The sequence below is a fragment of the Saccopteryx leptura genome, chromosome 1 (genome assembly GCF_036850995.1).
Source record: "Saccopteryx leptura isolate mSacLep1 chromosome 1, mSacLep1_pri_phased_curated, whole genome shotgun sequence".
Lineage (NCBI taxonomy): Eukaryota > Metazoa > Chordata > Mammalia > Chiroptera > Emballonuridae > Saccopteryx > Saccopteryx leptura.
The window spans coordinates 152,350,380-152,370,443 of NC_089503.1; the positions used below are offsets into that span (position 1 = coordinate 152,350,380).

Below are 20,064 nucleotides of genomic sequence, written 5' to 3' on the forward strand. Positions count from 1 at the left end.
ACAAGTGATACTAAAACGTAAAAGTGTGCCATAAACCTTAATCCGAACAGCAAGTTACCTCGGATTGGGATCCCCTGGTCAAAGTCAGGATGTGACCCCATGTGAAGTTCATGTCCTACTTTGCTGTGCTCTCAAGGAGATAATAGATCAAATGGTAGAATCTGAAGACTGAGCATGGTTTATTTTGGGCTTCCAGCTGTGATGTTTCTGGATTTCAAAACGACTGCCTGGATATTTATTTTTTTTCCTCCTGGGAGAGAAGAGAAAAAACCCTGCGCTGCATTCCCACTGTCTAGGATATGAGCTGTGACAAGCCCTGCTGGCTGACCTCTCGGAAGGGGACACGGCATCTGACCAGCTCAGCGTTTCTTCCCCTTCCTCGCTGTGGACGTTACTGTACGACACCCACGGCCTGTCGGACCGGCCTCCGAGGGGCGCTGAAACGCAACCCGCACACGGAGACGGGCTGCTCTCTACCGTTTCCTGTCCCGCCCCCGTGGGCACAGCTGAAATTCCCATGTGTTGTGAAATGGCAGTTACAGTGTGTGACTTTCTGGAAATGCCTCATCTGGGTTTGGCTTTTAAAAAAAAATGAATCTGCTGTTTTACCAAAAAAAAAAGTAGAAATAATTTCACATTCCATTTTTTAAACAGTCAAGTCTCCTGGCTGGTTTACAAGACCCAAACAAATCTAAGAACGTTAGCCATCGTAGCTCATATTCACGAGTGTGACAAACCGATGCTTGGTATTGCTTAGAACGTCACTGTGTACATGGAAGAAAGCCAAAGATTTTCCTTTGTCTGAAGAACAAACAGACGATGTCTCTACACCTATGATTTAAAATCACCCATTGTTTTCCTGTGCTTGTTTTTGTAAACCATGTGAGTAATTCAGCAGAATCTTTCCATGTGTAAAAAAATAAATAAATAAATGATGCACTCCTACAGAAGGACACAAAATATTAACCCTTGGTTTGAGATGCACTTCCCCAGATGAGAATCAGAGAAGGGAGACACGGGTTTGAGACAGTGTGAAGTACATTGACTGAGGCATTCAGGTGGAATGAGGACCTCTCAAAGTCACATAGCCTAGAATCCTGGAGTCGTAGGCAACTTAGAAACATTAGTTATTCACCAGTATAACCTGTATGGGCTGGAGCAGGGGTCCCCAAACTTTTTACACAGGGGGCCAGTTCACTGCCCTCAAGACTGTTGGAGGGCCAGACTATAAAAAAAAACTATGAACAAATCCCTATGCACACTGCATATATCTTATTTTAAAGTAAAAAAGCAAAACGGGACAAATACAATATTTAAAATAAAGAACAAGTAAATTTAAATCAACAAACTGACCAGTATTTCAATGGAACCTATGGGCCTGCTTTTGGCTAATGAGATGATCAATGTCTGGTTCCATATTTGTCACTGCTAGCCGTAACAAGTGATATGACGCGCTTCTGGAGCCGGGACGCGTGCATCCCGCGTCACCGGAAGTAGTACTGTACGTGAGTGACGCTGCTACATACAGTACTCCAGGAGCACAGGATATGGATGCTGACCACCAATGAAAGAGGTGCCCCTTCCAGAAGTGTGGTGGGGGCCGGATAAATGACCTCAGGGGGCCGCATGTGGCCCGCGGGCCGTAGTTTGGGGACCCCTGGGCTGGAGTGAAAGCTTCACGAATTCTAAGCAAGTGGACAGACAGCATTGCACGTAGGGACCCAGCCCTGCGTGCTGTTGGCCTCATCGAGGACTCATGGAAAAGAACAGAAGAAAGAAATTCTAAGCAATTGGGAAAGAATCAACCTCCCCATGGAAGGCGCTTATTCACCTACACAGAAGCAAGAGGCTTAAGAAACCCTTCCAGCCCAGAGCTAAGAAGGAAGGTGCTTATATGGTCAGAGGCCACTAACTGTTAGATGTCATTTGTAGATGAGGATGAGAGGAAAAGTAAAAGGTGGGGAGACACCCTAAAGGACAAAAAAAAAAAAAAAAAAAAAAAAAAAGAAAAGAAGGTGCTTAGTCACAGGTGCTTAGTCACAGGTGCTTAGTCACAGGTGTCTTATAAAGGTTACTGGGTTGGGGAGTGCCCCCACCCCAGTTCTGATGTGTCTGGCTTTACATGAATGTCTCATCACGCTTAGTTTCAGAAAAAGTTAATGTAACCAAAATGTGGTTTAAGAAAGTCTGTGTTTTAGCAGATGTTTTGAAAGACTGTGAACAGAACACCCAAAAGTCTTTCCTCTGAAGGTTTTTTATTTTTTGCACCCACAGGCTCAGATGACTTCATGTCTCCCACCTGGGCCACAGTCTGCTCCAGCCCTTTAGAAGCTTGGGCCCTCGGCACCTTTCTGTCTGGATCCCTAGAACCTGTTCAGCATTGCCTCGTGTCCTGACATCGCCCTGCCCAGGTGGCTGTCCAGGTGAGCAAGATCAGAAAGCCATGGAAGGATGGCCTCTACAAGGAAGTTTGTAGTTGGTGACCGGGCCACCCCGGCCCAGAGAAGCCTGTTCCTACCTCCTCCGGGAGAAATGAGGAATGCTTGATAAGCCTGGGTTCTCAGCTTGCACATAGGAAACTCACTTTGGAAATCCCCTGGAGGTGAACCTGGCATGCACTTGTTTGCCAAAGGAGACACACATGGTGGTGGCCTTATAACTCGGCAACAGGAGACGATCCTGAGAGAAGGAGCACTTGCTGGACTTACCAGGTCCTGCCTCGACCCCGGGAGTATCCTTAGCCTTCGTGATCACGGAACTGTTTGTGGCTGTGGTTCCTTCCCTGACACTGACCATGAGACCTCGGGGTCTTGGCAGTGATTCCATGAAAGTCAGAGGGGAAAACTTCAATTTTATCAACCGTCATTTCAGAGCGTGGGCTCCCTTTGTCTGACTCTGGGGGACGTTCTGAAATGGCCAAGGATGGTTTTCTTTGTCACGGTGATGGAAGGTGTGGTACATTAAGTAGACACAACATTCCTTTTTAAGTCTAGGCTAAAATTTTTATTTTATTTTTACAATCATAATTGACATCCAATATTATATTAGTTTCCGGTATGCAGGATTGGAGTTAGAAAATCACATACAGGGTGGGGCAAAAGTGGGTACAGTTGTGAGTATGTAAAACACAGAGTTTATTCTTGCAATATGTGCATTAATTAGTCATTATTTTCCATATGAACAACGGTAAACCTACTTTTGCTCCATCCTGTACTTTACAGAGTATTTCTCCCGGTATTTTTAGTACCTTCCTGGCCCCACGCAGCATTATTACATTATTGACTACATTCTGTATGGTGTATTTTACATCCCCATGACCACCAACGTGAAGCAGCCAATCCGTACTTCTCAATCTGTTCACCTTTTCCATACAGTCCCCAATCCCTCCCCTCTGGTGACCACCAGTCTCTTCTCTGTATCTGAGTTTCTTTTTCCTTTCTGTTTTGTTTGTTCATTTATTTTGTTTCTTAGATTCTGCACACCAGTGAAATCGTATGGTACTTGTCTTTCTCTGTCTGCCTTATTTCACTGGGCATATTACCTTCTAGGTCCATCCGTGTTGTTCCAAATGGTGAGATTTCACTCTTTTTTATTTATGGCTGAGGGATAGTCCATTGTATTTGCAGCTCTTCCTATTGAAAAGTGAGGTCTACCTCTTTCCTCCCTGAACCTGGGTGGGCTTGTGTTAGTTTCTGGGTCCCAGGCTTATCAGACTAGTGCCTTTCTCTTTTTATTTCTTGTAACAAGTGCTTATGAAGCCCTGACTCACCAGACACAGAGGTGGACTATCCTCCACAAGAAACCATGTGGGAAGACCCTATGAATGGATGGAGGAGACAGGGGCCCAGAGGAGCACTGCTTTCTATCTTTGCTAAGGCTGTAGGCATGAGAGTGCACAGGCGCTCAGATGTGGGGGTGCTGCCGGTTTTACCCGCATGCCTATAGGAAAGGCAGTGAGTAGGGGCTGGACAACCTTTAAGGAGGCTGATAGGTAAAGCTGGAAGGGGCTTTGAAGACTGTTAGTGGAGGCTTAACAATGTCCTTAGAGGCTGGGGACAGTACAGGTTGTTATGTAAATTTAGTGAAGCTATTGTCAACAGTCATGTGGAGAGCAGAAAACATAAACTGATGTATTAAATGAAGATTTTTTTGTTGTTTTTCTTTGTGTGTGTGTGTGTGTGAGACAGAGAGAGACAGACAGATAGGAAGGGAGAGAGATAAGAAACATCAATTCCTTGTTGCGGCACCTTAGTTGTTCATTGATTGCTTTCTCATATGTGCCTTGACCAGGAGGCTACAGCAGAGTGAGTGACCCCTTGCTCAAGCCAGTGACCTTGGGCTCAAGCTGGTTGCACTCAAGCTGGCGACCTTGAGGTTTTGAACCTGGGTCCTCAGCCTCCCAGTCCGATACTCTATTCACTGCGCCACTGCCTGGTCAGGCTTAGATGAAGTTTTTAAGTGAATTCCTTAAGTGCCAACTTATGTATTTTAGCTGCACCTGAGAAAATGAGGATAAGAAACAGGTGAGCTAAATAGAACTGTTAACATTTTGAGCAGAATTTAGGGAAATGATACAAGAAGAGTTAGTAAACAGATTATTTTGGAAAGAAATGTGAGTTTGACCTCTGTCTACTGGAGTTGATTATAATATAAACTGATACCTAAGAAACCCACAGTGTTTTAAAAGGCACGGTATCAGCTTGGATTGAAGGAGCAGAATGAAGCAAAGTGGAAAGAGGTCTTCAGACCTTGGGGTCTGAAGCTCTACACATGAATTATTTCTTTGTGGAGAAGGCAGTCTGATTGAGAGTGGAACAAAGAGCCCAAAGGCTAGAGCCAAGAGCTGCAGAAAGCTATCCCTGGGTCAGGATGGGCCCTAATCAAGGACCTCTGTCAAGGTAGGCTCAAGCTACCATAACAAATATCACAGTCTGGAAGGCTTAAGCAACAGACATTAAATTCCTGGAGGCTAGGAAGTTCAAAATTAAGGCGCCTGCATATTAGGATCCTGGTGAGGAGCTACTTGCTAGCTTGCAGAAAACCATCTTTTTGCTGTGACTGCATGTGACACACACACACACAGAGAGAGAGAGAGAGAGAGAGAGAGAGAGAGATATCTCCTACATTTTCTTATAAGGGAACTAATTCCATCACGTGGGCTCCATCCTCAGGGCATGATTACCTCCCAAGGATCCACCTCTAAATGTGGTTACACAGAGAGTTAGGGCTTCAACATGTGGATTTGGGGGGATGCAACTCAGTCCATAGCAAACTTGCAACATCTGCCAAATGGACTTCAGTATTGCTATGGACCAGAGACTGCCGTGTACCTCCCAATCTCTCCTCTTTGCATGATTATTTCTGTCCCAACATCGTATGGTGGGCATGTGGAGGCAGACATTTACGTAGAGAAGACTAGGGCTTCAGGAGCTGTCCCTGAGAAACCGCATCTGAGAAATCTCATCTATACCTGGAGCTGATAACAATGACCAGAACTCAGACTTTGAGGGTTGGGAATTGGGGGAGGGTTATTGATCAGTTTTGCATGTGGCAGGAAAGGAAAGCATTTGTAATGAGAAGGTAGAGTGTGGTAAATTAAGGAGGTCTGACATTCCTTTCTTGCTATTTCTATTGAGAGGCTGGGCTCTGTGTCTTCTTGTCCTTTCTGGGCAAAATCTTTGAATCCATGAGTGATAGAGTGGACGTATCAGTTTCTAACCCAGGATCTAGGTGATTGATGGCTTCCGTGTTTTCTCTCATAGAACACTTGTGGTTGGAAACCTGAGTCACCGTGTGAGAAAGTCAACAAGCCTGGCTTTTAGTGCATGGGTGCCTGGGATGCTAGACCTCCTGCAACAGGGAGTGGTCATGTCCAACTGAATATGGTTACATATGTTTTTCAAATGTTCAATAAGGCATCCACATCTCAGAATAATAAAAACTTCTCTTTTTTTAAGTTCAGACAAATTTTAATATAAATATGTTTCAAATATTACAACCAGCATTACCCATGAAATATTGGGGCTGTACTTATTTTCTCTCTTTCTTTAGTTTAGAAATTAAATTTAATAGGGTGACGTTGATTAATTAGAGTACATAGGTTTCAGGTGAACATCTCTATAGCATTTGAACCATTGATTGTATTGTGTGCCCATCACCCAAAATGAAATCATTTTCCATCACCCTGTATTCCCTCTTTACTCCCCTTCTCCTTTCCTCCCTCCCTCCCTCCTCCCGGTAACCACTCCACTTTTATTTATGTTCATGAGTCTCAGTTTTATATTTCACCTATGTAGGATATCTATTTGCCCCTCTTTACTCCCCTCCCCCAAACTTTCTCTTTAATTCTATTTTTTCCTCCAGTAACTCTTCTGAGTGGGCTACTGGACCTTCCCATTTCATCCTGTATGTGTCCATATTTATTTTTGTCAATTTGCATTGAATTCTGGGAAATTTCTTTGCATCAGTCTTTCGACTTATTTATGTCTTCTTTGCATTTATTCTGTGTTTAACTTACTCCTTTTTTTTTCTTAGATTTTATAAATGAGTGCCAGCCTGGGTTAACTCTTCAGGTGTGAGTAGCTCAAACCCTTCTTCACATTGCCAAGAAAGGCCTGTTTTCAGAACTGGCCCTTGGACAGCTCCTGTACATTGAGCTCTGAGCCCCAGGAATGTTCTTCTTGGGTCACACAATACCAATTTGACCAGAGAGTTCGTGCTAGTCCATGTGATTTATGGTGAGCCTCTGTTTTGCTCTGTGGGGCTGGAGTCTGATGTGGTTGAGGTAAGTCCTGCAGGCCTACTTGACTGACCCCCCCCAATAAAAACTCCTGGACACCAGGCTCAGGTGAGCTTCTCTAGTTTCTCTAAAACTTCGCCCACGTGCCTTTTCCCTTCCTCACCTCACTCTGTATCCTTTGGCTATAACAAGCTGGAACCATGAGGACAACAGCTTTCGGAGACCCTGTAAAGCCTTCAACTGAATCATTGAGCCTGAGGATGCCTTGGGGGCACGTGATACACAAAAATATATTTCTCTTTCCTACCTATTCCATTGTAGTCATTTTCTAATTATCTTCTTTTTCACATTCTTTTATTAGTATGGAGAAATTTATTTCTTAGGACATTTTAAAAATCAATTCTGATATTTACTTTGCCGACAGTGTTATCATCTTAGAACATTTTTTTGGGGGGGGGGTAAAAAGGTTTTATTGAATTTATTGGGGTGACATGGGTTAAAAAAATTATACAGGTGTCAGGTGTACAATTCCACAACACATCATCTGTATATTGCATTGTGTGTTCACCCCCCCCCCAAGTCAAGTCTCCATCTGTTACCATCTCTCCCTGCTGTACCTTCTTTTACCCCCATACGCCTTTCCTTCCTGCCATAGAACATTTTAAGCTTACTTATTTGAAGTTTCTTTCTGATTTTTAAAATTTACTTTTCATCCTTTGGCTGAAAATTTCCTCTTGCTCAGCTTACTGATGCTCCCTGTGTTTCCCTAGAATACAGCCACTGAGCTGTTGGCTCCATCTTCTGCACCGATGGTTTCCATGGCACTGGTACCCAGGGCTGTGGACTCATTTCTCAAGGGCTGATGTCCGTTTGCCTTACCTTTAAAGTAACATTAGATCCTCATGAGTTTCTCTAACCCTGCCAGTTTTATAATGCATTTTCTGCTTCACATAAGTTAAATTTTAAATGCTCATTGAGAATGATTGGGGTTCCAATAGCATTTTATTAAAATCTTTCCCCCTCTTTATTGCTCTCGGTTTCAGCAAGCAGTTTTGCTGCATTTCCAGTGGGTGGCATATAAAGTTTTGTTTCAATCTTTGTTTCACAGGTTTAATGGAACGCTGGGAAAGGCTAGAAAACACCATGTCGCCTCTTTCCATGCCTACTCATGTTTTACTGTCTAATGGACTGAAATAACTCTGCTATAAGCCACTGCATTCTAGGCCTTGAATCATAGGGACACTTACTTGTATCAGGAGTCCAATCTGTTTTTTTAAGTAAATTTTTATCATTGGTTTAAATTTTTTAGTATTATCTAAATGCCATCTCGCTTTAGTATCACTTTCCTCTTTTTTTTTTTCTTATATGTGAACTCTTAAGACTATACACAGCTGGGCGCAATCTCGCGTGGGTAGGACCGCCAGAGCCAAAGTCATGAATAGTGTATCATTTCTGTAGCGGGTCTGCTCTTTGCATGTCGTTGTGTCTACCTTAGCTTCATCTAAACCCAGGGCTGCATCTTATTTTCATCTTATTTTTATAAGAATTCTTGAGTCATAGCTCCATTAGGAATATAAAGAGAGCATTGTTTACTAGCTTACAAAGAATTTGTATATCAAGGATGTGAATAATTGTAAATATCATTGGAGATCAGAAGTATGGAAGGGATAGGGCTATCATAAAAAGGGTGAATGTTAGTTAAAGAGAAAAAAACAGGAAGAAATTGATGAAATGTTTAATTCATGCTTCCTGTCTGTTACCATGGAGGATAATGGGTGGGCACAAGACCAACAGGTCCCCTGGGAAAGGCCAGCAAACGTTCTCGCAGAGCAAGTGAGCGAGGTGGGAAAGGAAGTCAGACCGTCTGACGGGGCAGAGACTCAGGGGAATGGCACGGCTTCTGAGTTTTAATTGAACTGCAAAACAAGGAACTGAAACTTTAGAGATGAATCTGCAGTTTTACGAAGAAGAAAACGATAGATCAGAAGGGAGAATGCTGCTTTTTATTAAGACTTCATTCAAGAGGCAGCAGCGCTACAATTTAACTTCAAATTTGGTATAGGGAACAGGGCTACTTTAGAGCGTTTTCCTATTAAGCGTACCCATTTTCTCATCTCTTGTACCCTTTTTATGGGTGATAGCAGTTGTTCTGGGAACCTCTGAAGCCTGTGAAAATAAGGGAAAGAGATGTTAATATGACTGTCAATAATTTTAGAAAGTTGACCAAACGTGTTTTTTTGTCAACCTGAAAGAGTAGATGTCAGTTTTTAGTCTGTGTCTGTGAAAGGAAAACAAATTAAAAAAAAAATGGAAAAAACCTTGTATCTTGCCTACTTGATGAAATACTATGCTGAACTATTTTAATATGCCCTGTGCTGTTGCTCACCAAGTCTTTAATAATGGCTGCAATGTAGAATGCGTAGGGGGTCTCAGAGACCAGGATGGTGATAACTTTGGAAAACAGATATAAGGTGTTTTGTTCCCATCCATCCTGCCTTTTTCCTATGAACGGACATCCCGTGCTTAGCTCCTTTTGCATTCTGCCATTGACCTGGTTCCTTCCAGTGCCCCTTGCTCACTTCCTGTGTAACTCATCTTGTTCTTCCAGTTTGCCCCACCCCTGCCCCGTTCGTACCATTGTGAAAGATCCAGGCTGACCTCATCATCTTTTACATTTGCTCCCACACCCGGGTCCTAGAGTAGACTTCTGGTTTCAGTCATTCTTCTTTCTCTTGCCGCCCACTTCACTGGCTCTCTGGCAAAAATTCTCTGAAATAAAATTGAAATAAAAATAATAAAAGACATCTAAGCGGATCACAGGAATATATAGACGTAATAAAATTGCATAGAGCTAAGTACACATATGCACAGATAAGTGCATATTTTTATGAGTGCATGAATTTCAGGTGCGTATATTTAAAGGTTCATAGATCGTATCAGTGTAACCTTTCTGGTTGTGACATTGTACTATATAAATTGTACACAATGTTACCATTGGAGAATACTAAGCAAAGCGTTCACAAAATCTCTGTGTGTTACTTCTTACAACTTCAGGTGAGCCTACAATTATTTCAAAATAAAAAGTAAAAAAAAAACCCAACCACACACATCTCAGTGTAAATATAACTGCGTGTTTGTGTTTCGCTTTATACCTTCTTCTGTGTTGGCAATCTTGGACCAGACCACAAATAATCATCCAGCCCCTCATTGCTCCTCAGGTTTTGAGCAGGACAAGTTAAATGCTCTATGCATTAGGATCCTTCAACTAAAGGGATCTATAAATCTCAAATTATTTTTCAGTCATTCCTACCGTCGGTCAGCAAATCTTTATTAACACATATTGAAACCAGGTAACCTTGTAGGCACTGGACTTACAAACAATGGATCTCTTCCCTGGTTTTACTCAAGTTTGAACTCTGCTGAGACCGGAATTTTGGTTTGCACGTATTCGCTGGCTGCTTCATGGGTAGTTTCTTATTTTATGCTAAAATTCATCTATGTAGATGCCAATTCCTTTAAACAGGTAAATGCTTGTTTTCAGGTAAAAATAAATATCTAGTTAAAAAATAAAACATCAGTACCCACAAAGACATCGTACATCTTTATACATGTTGATTGGTCATCTGTCTGAAAGGTCTGTTTTGGCCCTTTGCCTGTTTTCTAATTGGATTTTTTTTGAGTTGTAGAAGTTGTTTTTAAATCTTGGCTACTAACCCCGATCAGATGCAACATTAGTGAGTTGTCTTCATTTTGTTGATGGTTCCCTTTGCTGTGCAAAAAGCATTTTTGTCTGATGTTGTCCCATTTGTTTATTTTTTCTTTTGTTTCCTCTGCCCACGCTTTGCTAAAATGCATCCTGGAAGCTGCATGTAGGAAGCAAATATGGTGGAAAATAGTTCCGTTTGTTTTCCAAAAAGCCACTTTGTGACCTGTGGTTATCCTGTTCTATCACCAAACTCCTGACTGCATTTTCAACTGGGCTTTGAAGACCCCGCTGCTGAAAGTAATAAATCAGCAGCAGGGAATGAGGAGTGAGGGGCTCATTGGGGCTCACATGAAATATAGGTGCTTTTCAACAGTGTTAGGTGACTGGTCATGGCACAGAGTGGTGTCTGCTGGTAAGTGTATAAATATATACATGGCAGCTATTATACTTACTTATGGGAATTCTGTTTGAAGCCCTCTTATTATTAAAATGTGCAAGTTTTTTTTGTGTGGAGAACTACCAACAATAAATACATCAGAACCAACATTTAATGAGTGTCATGTCCGTGCCAAGCCCCGTGTTAGGCTGGGAGCATCCACTATGAAATAGCTATTTGTGATCTCCAAGCACCACTGATGGAAACTCGGGAGCTGCTCTCTGTAGTATCGCACTATCTTTTGACATGACTGGTGTTCTGGATTTTAAAACCGATTTATAATGTTTGTAGTGTGGTTCACGCTACCTCAAATGGAACATTTTCAGCTCATTTCTGTCCAAGTGCTACTTACACGCCTGTCGTTCATGGCGCTTTCTACTCAGACTTGATTTATTCAATTGGCCAATGTTCCCCAGTTCCTAGTCTGTTTAATAGTCTGTTTGTCTGTACAGAAACATTTCTACAAGATGGAAAGGTTGAAGTCATTTAAATTTAGTCTCTTTTATTTTTCCTTTTCGATGCGAATTGTGTATTACTACCCTCCTTCAGTGAAAGATTGGTTATTCATTGGTTTTCCCTCTACTTTTTTTTTTATAGCTTCTAGGCATGTTTAATATCTGTGATTAACTGAATTTTTCAGGTTAACATCTGCATTTAATCACAGGTTATTGCCCATTTCCTAGACTGGCCAGTGTAACATTTCAATCACTCTTCCCTCCTCTCTCCACCTGTGCAGTAAAAGATTCAAAGGCCGCTACACTTTCTCCCTTTCAGGGCCTTAGCGCTGCACTTAAATAATATTTAGGAAAGTTATATTTCTTTTGAAGTGGTCACAGGAAGCATATGCCTAATGTATATAAACAGAGAAAGCACAGAGGCACCGTTTGGAAGGCAGGTTGATTTAGAGAGCCCCTGTCCCTGCGCAGAAGCGGGTGGCCCTGGGAACAATGCAAGGCTCCCTTGGGCCCCACGGCAGCCCACGCCCTCCTGGGGAACAGGCCACGTGGCCCCCACTTCACACATGTGAGAGCAGGCTCTGTTTCAGCTTAAACCCTCCCTGTCTCCCTCCCCAAACTCTTTCATTTGTCAAAGTCATTGGATCCTGGAGAATAAAACCTTAAGGATAAACCATATTGTAGGTAACAGGGAAAGGACCTCATTCCACCCTGTTTTTTCTTTTTCCTACTGAACAGGACACGTCAAACCCGATTCTTCCATTTCTCTCTGCATTTTCCATAAACCTGTCACAACTGGTTTAATTTAAGGAAGAAACATGATGTTAAAGCAGAGCAGTTAAACATGTGGTAATGTCTGGCCACTATAGTTTTTGGCAAAACTTGATTTAAGCCAGGAATTTATATCTCTTCTAAAACTGAGCATCTGTGTTGGGTTGGGTTGGGGGAGGGGGGTGGTAAGAAGCAGGAGGTCATGAGCAACCATGCTGGGGTCTTAATTGACTGAGAATCAGGGTGTGAGAAGTACAGAGGATTGTGGTGTATAATTAAAAAACTCATACATTTTATCTAATCAAATAAACCCCACAACTAAGTTATTTTTGACACATTTAATGATGAGAATGATCACTGTTGTTCTCGGATATTTTTAGGCCCAACAGATGTCAAAGAGCACATAGTGGCTAAAATTAATACATAGTCAAATAAAATCCTCATTATTTTGTTTAACTCACTTACAAACAATGGAAATCATGGGATGCTTACTATGTTTTAGACCTTGATTGCTTCGAAGTCAGGAGTCACATCTCATTTATCACCGTTGCTGAATACATTGGCTGATGATTGGCAGGTACTAAAAGTTCATACAAAGATGAACAATGTAGGCCCTGGCAGGTTGGCTCAGTGGTAGAGCATTGGCCCTATATGTCAAAGTCCTGGGTTTGATTCCCAGTTAGGACACACAGAAGTGACCATCTGCTTCTCCACCCTTCCCTTTTCCCTTCTTTTTTTCTCCCTTTTCCCCTCCTGCAGCCATGGCTCAAATGGAGCAAGTTGGCCCTGGGTGCTGAGGATGGCTCCATTGCCTTCACCTAAGGTGCTAAGAAGAGCTCAGTTGCTGAGCAACAGAGCAGCAGCCCCAGATGGGCAGAGCATCACCCCTAGAGAGCTTGCTGGGTGGATCCAGGTCAGGGCGTATGCAGGAGTCTATCTCTGCCTCCCTGCCTCCCATTTAATGAACAGTGTATGAGGACTGTGATAAAAGATATTTAAATCACTTCCTTTTTACATTCCCAGTTTGTGTAATTATGCTTGTTGATGCATTTCCTCATATTAGCTCAATCAAAAACGAGTTTGATTGAATTCTCTTTTTTGTTTTTCCAATCCCAGCCTCACTCTCTCATGTACTAGGTGTCCTTAGCCAACCCCAGTATCCAGCCTCTGCCTTTTCAGCCTCAAGTGGCTGTGAATGGGATGTGGGAAGAATGTAAACATTCATCAGGGGTGGGGACCACAGGGGCTTCAGGGAGCCCTGGAGAGGAAGTGGGGATGAGTTGTACACTGAGGCCATCTGGAAGTCTTGGAGAAGAGGGAGGGTGGGGAGTGGAGGCCTGGATAATTTGCCCTCTTTGAGGAAGGGAGGACTCAACCTTGTGACACTAGAGCAGAGAGCTCCAGGGGCCGTATCTAAGCCCTATTTTAGTCCACATGTCACAGAAGCAGGAGACCTTCTGGGGAAGGAAGCCAAGGATGATTCTTTCTGTCTGCAATCACTTAGTGTCCTCAAATCAAGTGAACCGGATTCGTGTGCAGAGCTGACTTTCAGATGACACTTCTGTATCCTTTGTGCAGTACTCTTGTCCCCGGACTAGAGGGGCCCATGTGCCTGCACACATCAGAGCTCAATCAAATGTGAACAAGAGTTTGCAGCCAAGAAAATTAAGGTTTATTCACTGAGGAAAAGTCTGGAGTCACAGGTGAGCGGATGCTCAAAGACCTGGCTCCCTGATGACTTTCAGGGAATAAGTGATATAGCGTAGTGGTCCCCAACCCCCTGGGCCGCAGACCGGTACCAGTCCGTGGGCCATTTGGTACCAGTCTGCAGAGAAAGAATAGATAACTTACATTATTTCCATTTTATTTATATTTAAGTCTGAATGATGTTTTATTTTTTAAAAATGATCAGATTCCCTCTGTTACATCCGTCTAAGACTCACTCTTAACGCTTATCTCAGTCACGTGATACATTTATCCATCCCACCCTAAAGGCCGGTCTGTGAAAATATTTTCTGACATTAAACCGGTTCATGGCCCAAGAAAGGTTGGGGACCACTGATATAGCCGACAGTCATAAATCATGGTGGGGCTAAAGTCGTTGGGGTGATGGGCTCTTCTGATTGGTTGGGTCTGGGGTACAAAGTAGTTGATCATTGCACCAGGTTCTGCTATCAGTCAAGGCACTGTTCTGCCTGGTTTTGTGAGGGTGTGGCCTCTAGGGTTGTTCTGCTTTCATGGTTCAGGGCCTGAAGTGCAACTGAGGTCAAGATGCTATGTTCAGCTTGACTGAAACGCTGGTTCTGAGCTGGACATACCCAAGGCTTTGCTCCTAAGACAGTTTGCTGCTGACCAGAATCTGATGTCCGAAGGGCTTGATGATAAAGATGGGACACGGATGGGCAGAAAAGAGAAAGGGCCATATTTTTAAAACATGGAGTTGTCCTGTAGTTCCACCCTTGATTCGTGCACTCTTTCCAAATGAGGTCAGTTATAGCCCCAGAATCTTTCCCAACCTGGGGGTTTCAGGCAGCGACTCTCAACAAAGTCAGACTTGGATATTAGCAGTAAAACCCGTCCCTGCCCTAATAATCGTGTGATTTCTAGAGCAATGGGAGATGCTTCTTTCTGATATTTTGATTTCTCCTTGTCCTGCCTCCCCAAAATTCCCCTTGCTAATCTCCGCACTGATGTGTGATAATATCTTTGACAGACAGTACGACCATCCCTTCAACAATGAGAACATATCATATAAGCCCCTCCTTGCACAGCCTTCCAGGTTCTTCCTAAGGTTCCTCCTCAGGTGTTCTCTAAGCTGTCTCCTTATGCTCAGCCCTCGTTCAGGGCACTTATTTTAAAAAATAAACTTCTCCCAAAATTGTGACTTGAAGCCTTCTTCCCAGTAAGTGACTAAATTGTAATTTACATGTATTTTGCCACAAGAGCCTGCATTGTGGTTTTCTATTACCATTTAGTCACTTAGAAAAGAACTTTAGCATAAGTGCTAGAACCCGGGTATAAACAGATTAAGTAACTGATGGAAAGATTTACCTACAGTAAGCAGAACACGGGAATTAATCCTGATCTAATTGTAAAGCCAACACCCTTACGTGTCTCAAAAACCACTTTTATGTTGACTTTTCTTTCAGTCTTTTCATTCTTCTGTCTGACACTGTCAAAAAAGAACTTTGTGCCATGATGGATTTGTTCGATATCAGCACTAATTTTTTTTTTTTTTTATGGTAGTGGCCTTCCCTTATAGGGTGGTAAACACTTACACTGTGACTAATGCAAATGAGATAGAACGTTATGGGTTTTTTAAAATTTAATTTAATTTAAATTTCGATTGGCACATGCAGCAAGTGGCTGCCCTGTTGCTAGCACATCTCCAGGACCTGATGATCTTAGAGCATGTCCACAGCCTCTTCATATTTACACTTGGCTTTTCCTCAGTTTCAGCGATCTTGATCTTATGATTGTTTTTCTTGTTGTCTGCTATTTTTTGGGCCTTTTCTTCCTCTAGTTTCCTAAATGTGAGCTGTTCCTAAATTTCTTTCTCAAACTTCTCCTTCTGCTACATTTAATCCCTTGGCAATAATACTCATGCTTGTGTCTTTAGATATCTTGTTTACTATTTTTTAAATTTTTATTTATTTATTTTTTTAGTAAACACTTTAAAAAATGTTTATTTTATTGATTTTAGTGAGAGAGGAAGGGAGAGAGAGAGAGACAGAAACATCACTCTGTTCCTGTATGTGCCCTGACCGGGGATTGAACCGGCAACCTCTCTGCTTCGGGATGATGATGCTCCAACTAACTGAGCAATCTTGCCAGGGTTTGTGTCTTCGATATCTTTTTTAGATGAATGATCAAATCTCTCCTCTGATTTTCTAAACACTTTTCCAGGTGCTTACTGAATATCCCTACTGGATGTACCACTGTGTCTAAGCATGTGACAAAAACAGAAGCAATTCTTCTTCCTAAAGTTCACCATGTGTTCCCTCTTCCCATGAATGAAACCACCATCCTTTCAATTCCTCAGATTCCAAATGTCTAATTCTTCTCGGGTGAGTGTCACTTTCCTTTGCTCCTTTGTGAAATTACTTGCTAAGGGCCACTGATCCTGTCTCAGACACATCCAGAGTTTGTTCCACTTCTTTGTTCTCCTATCGGCACCTTTGTTTCTGGAATTTAAGATACCCGGTCCCTCAGAGTGGTTTGCCTGGGATTTTATAATGATTCTCTAAATGGCCTGTCTGCATCCAGCCTTCATTTATTCAATGTATCCCACCTACTGCTGTCAAACCAATTATTTATAAGCCTTGTGCTGAATATTTATCTTCATGGTTGCAAAACTTTGAGGGCTCCTGACTCGTTCCAGTGAAAGCCCATGGGTGTCAGTCTGGATCCTGGCTTCCTGACTCTCTTGATGACCATGTCTGTTTCTTCTTTCCCCGTGCAATCATACTAGTTCTTTCGGTAAGAAAGACATCTCTCTTCCTCTAATTTCCTACAGTGATGTCACTTTCCATCCTGCTGAATTTCCACTTACATATACATCTCATGACTTACCCTAGTTCCATAAATGTAGACCATTGTTTCATTTGTAGTTACCACCTCATGATACCTGGATGATGGCTTACTAATAACAGAATTCATGTAATTTCAATTCAGAGCTTAAGCACTTTTAGTTTAATTTTTAGTGCTTCTTTCATACCAAACTCTCCAAATCTTTGTGAACACAGGAAAAGAAAAAAAAATATATTTTTCTGTTAGAAGGATTTCAAAACCTAGTGGAGAAGACTTTCTAAAAAATATTTTATGTATAAAGAAAGTGTTATACATACAGTATTAAAATTATGTCGTAGGTATAGCCTGGTGCAAGAGAAAGAGTACTCAAAGAGGAGTGAGTGAGGTAAGGAAAATTTAGCGGCGTAAGACATTTTGAGATACCTGGTGGTTAAAGTACTTGAATGAAGAATTTATTCAGAAGTCTGAAGATGGCAGTGTACCTAAGAAGCATGGGGAGTTTGAACAGGAGTCTAGAGATGTGACATGGCATGACACTTGTTTTGTTTTATTTTGCTTTATTTTTTTGAGAGAGGGAGAGAGAGACAGACAAGAAGGGAGAGAGATGAGAAGCATCAACTCATAGTTGTGTCACTTTAGTTGTTCATTGACTGCTTCTCATATGTGCCTTGACTGGAGAGCTCAAGCTGAGCCAATGGCCTCTTGCTCGAGCCAGCGACCTTGGTCTCAAGCCAGTGACCATGGAATCATGCCAATGATCCACGTTCAAGCTGGCAACCCCACGCTCAAGCTGGTGAACCTGCACTCAAGCTGGCGACCTTGGGGTTTCTACCCTGGGATCTCAGCATCCCAGGTCGATACTCTAGCCACTACACCACCACCAGTCAGACAGCATGACACTTATTGGAAAATCAATATATTTCTGAGTTCTCAGAGCACAAGGTTATTAATCCATAAAGAAGTTAGGAGAGAGGAAAAGGAAGAGGTTAGACATAAACCTTCAACTTTAAGCATACACAGAGGACCTTATGTGTCATCCTAAGAAGTTCTGGCTTTCTCCTGGAGAGGAGCCATTAAAATTTTTAGGTAGGGAGAGGAACTTCATTAATTTTTTTAAATTTTTTTATTTTTTAGAAAGTTATCTCTGGTGGGAAAATGAAAGGATTCAATTGGAGGCAGTGAGGTAATTTCAAAAGTTGTTGCAATATCCTAGGCAAGAGAGATCAAGTCTTCCACTGAGGCAGGGACAGAGAGGGTGAGGAGAGAGAACCCGAATGACTGGTGGGCATGTGTTGAGAGAAGGAATGAAGAAAACACGTTCTATGGAGGAGATGCTTTGGGGAGAAAGGGTGTGAACTCATTCACTCCTTCAAGTGTTTGGCTTGCTGAATTCATGGGGTTGTCCTTCGGCAGCAGGACACAGAAGGATGGGTATCCAAAGAGGGGTCTCAGAGGAAGACATAATTCGAGGTTCATCTGTTTTCCCATAAAAACATACACAAGGCTTGGGGACAGGAGGTAGGACAGGTGGCCCGAATGTCTTTTCAGAGACATGCCTCCTTTATTTTCTTGTGTTGTGAAGAAAGGTGTGTGCTTACAGAACACTAATCCCATCTTTCCTGCTCAGGGCTGAGGAAGGGAGAGAGTTATGAAGGGAGGCAGCGATGATCATATTAATTATCTGCTATTCTGTTCTAATTACAAGTGGGAAAGTAAAGATAATTGACATCAGCGTATATTTGGGAAATAACATATTCAAAATGTAATAATAGTTTTGGAACATTTTTTCCCTCTTTAATCAGATCTATCTATCTATCATCTATCTATCTATCTATCTATCTATCTATCTATCTATCTATCTATCTATCCATCTATCTATCTATCTATCATTTTTGTATTTTTCTGAAGTGAGAAGCAGGGAGGCAGAGAGACAGACTCCCGCATGCACCTGAACAGGATCCACTTGTCATGTCCACCAGGGGGCAATGCTCCGCTTATCTGGGCCGTTGCTCCTTTGGAACCAGAGCCATTCTAGCACCTGAGGCAGAGGCCATGGAGCTGTCCTCAGCGCCCGGGCCATATTTGGTCCAGTGGAACCTTGGCTGCAGGAGGAGAAGAGAGAGATAGAGAGAAAGTAGAGGGGGAAGGGTGGAGAAGCAGATGGGTGCTTCTGTGTGCCCTGACTGGGAATCAAACCTGGGACTTCTACATGGCAGGCCAACACTCTACCACTGAGCCAATCAGCCAGGGCCTGGGACATTTTTAATAAATGCAGAATTCGATCTTTCGGTGCCTTACTCCGGAGGGTGGTTCTGTAAAGTCAGTGATAGCCCCAAACTCTTCTTGTTTTGTTAGGAAATCCAGTCTCTTCAGAAATAGAATTAAAAATTAAGTGGGTACAGTATTTCCAGTGTGCCCTGACTGAGGTCCTACTTTGTTCCTAATATGGGGGCTGAGATGTACTTATCTTCACAAATCATTTCCACAAATCCTTCAGCTGAGAAAATATTTTGTATCATTTCTCACCAGATTGTATGTGTTTTAGATGTATGCCTGCAACTGTGGTATTAACTCTGCATTCTTGCAGACATACTTCACATTTAGTAGCTTCTCTTTCGTTAACATTCATCAAGGTTGAATTGCTTGATTTTTTTATGTTAATTTTTTTGGGGTAACATTGGTTAACAACACAATATATAGGTGTCAGGTATTCAAGTCGATAAGACATCCTATGTATATTGCATTGTGTGCTTACCATCCAAAGTCTAGTCTCTTTCCATTGCCATAGATATGACCCCTTCCTGTCTTAATCCTCTCCCTCCATATATATCTCCATATATATTTATAAATCATATGAAGCATTTGACTTCTTCTGCTCACAATTCTTCTTATAAATCATCTGCCTACTACCCCATATCTGTCCATCTTTCCATCGTCCTCTTTTGTCCGGAATCTGGTGGGACCTGTAAAAATTCACTAAGTGGAAACATACCCAGTGGTCTAGGAATTATAGTCTCAGTTGAGTTCTGGGTCACAGTGAGCAGGATATTTCTTGAGAAGGGCCTTGGCCCTGAAGCTCTTCCCCTTGACTGTTCCCAGGGGCCGGGGCCAACGGCCTGCGGGCCAGCTGTTTTCTCAGGCTCTGCTCTCGGGGACAGATGTGAAGGAAGCTTGGTGAACTCTCCAGAGACCGGCAAGGATTCTTGAGACATGCTTCAAGTTTCGCTCTGTGAAGAGTCTCCCAGGACTGTCAAGATAAGACATTTCATTCTCGTAATCAGTTAGAGACTCTTTTCTTACCATCCTAGTTAATCAAAAAATGAATACAATATTCTCTTCCTTTTTAGAAATGCTCATCCTATAATAAAGTGACAAATTTTATAGCAGTACATTCAACGTAATAAGGCCTGGAGCTCCCTTAGAAACA

General features: G+C 42.4%; 1 non-coding gene across 1 annotated transcript; it reads left to right on the forward strand.

Moving 5' to 3' along the window:
• Positions 1–12,718: 12,718 nt before the first annotated feature.
• TRNAI-UAU (transfer RNA isoleucine (anticodon UAU)) lies at positions 12,719–12,794 on the forward strand. The gene has a single exon. It is a non-coding gene; the product is annotated as a tRNA-Ile (tRNA).
• The last annotated feature ends 7,270 nt before the right edge of the window (positions 12,795–20,064 follow it).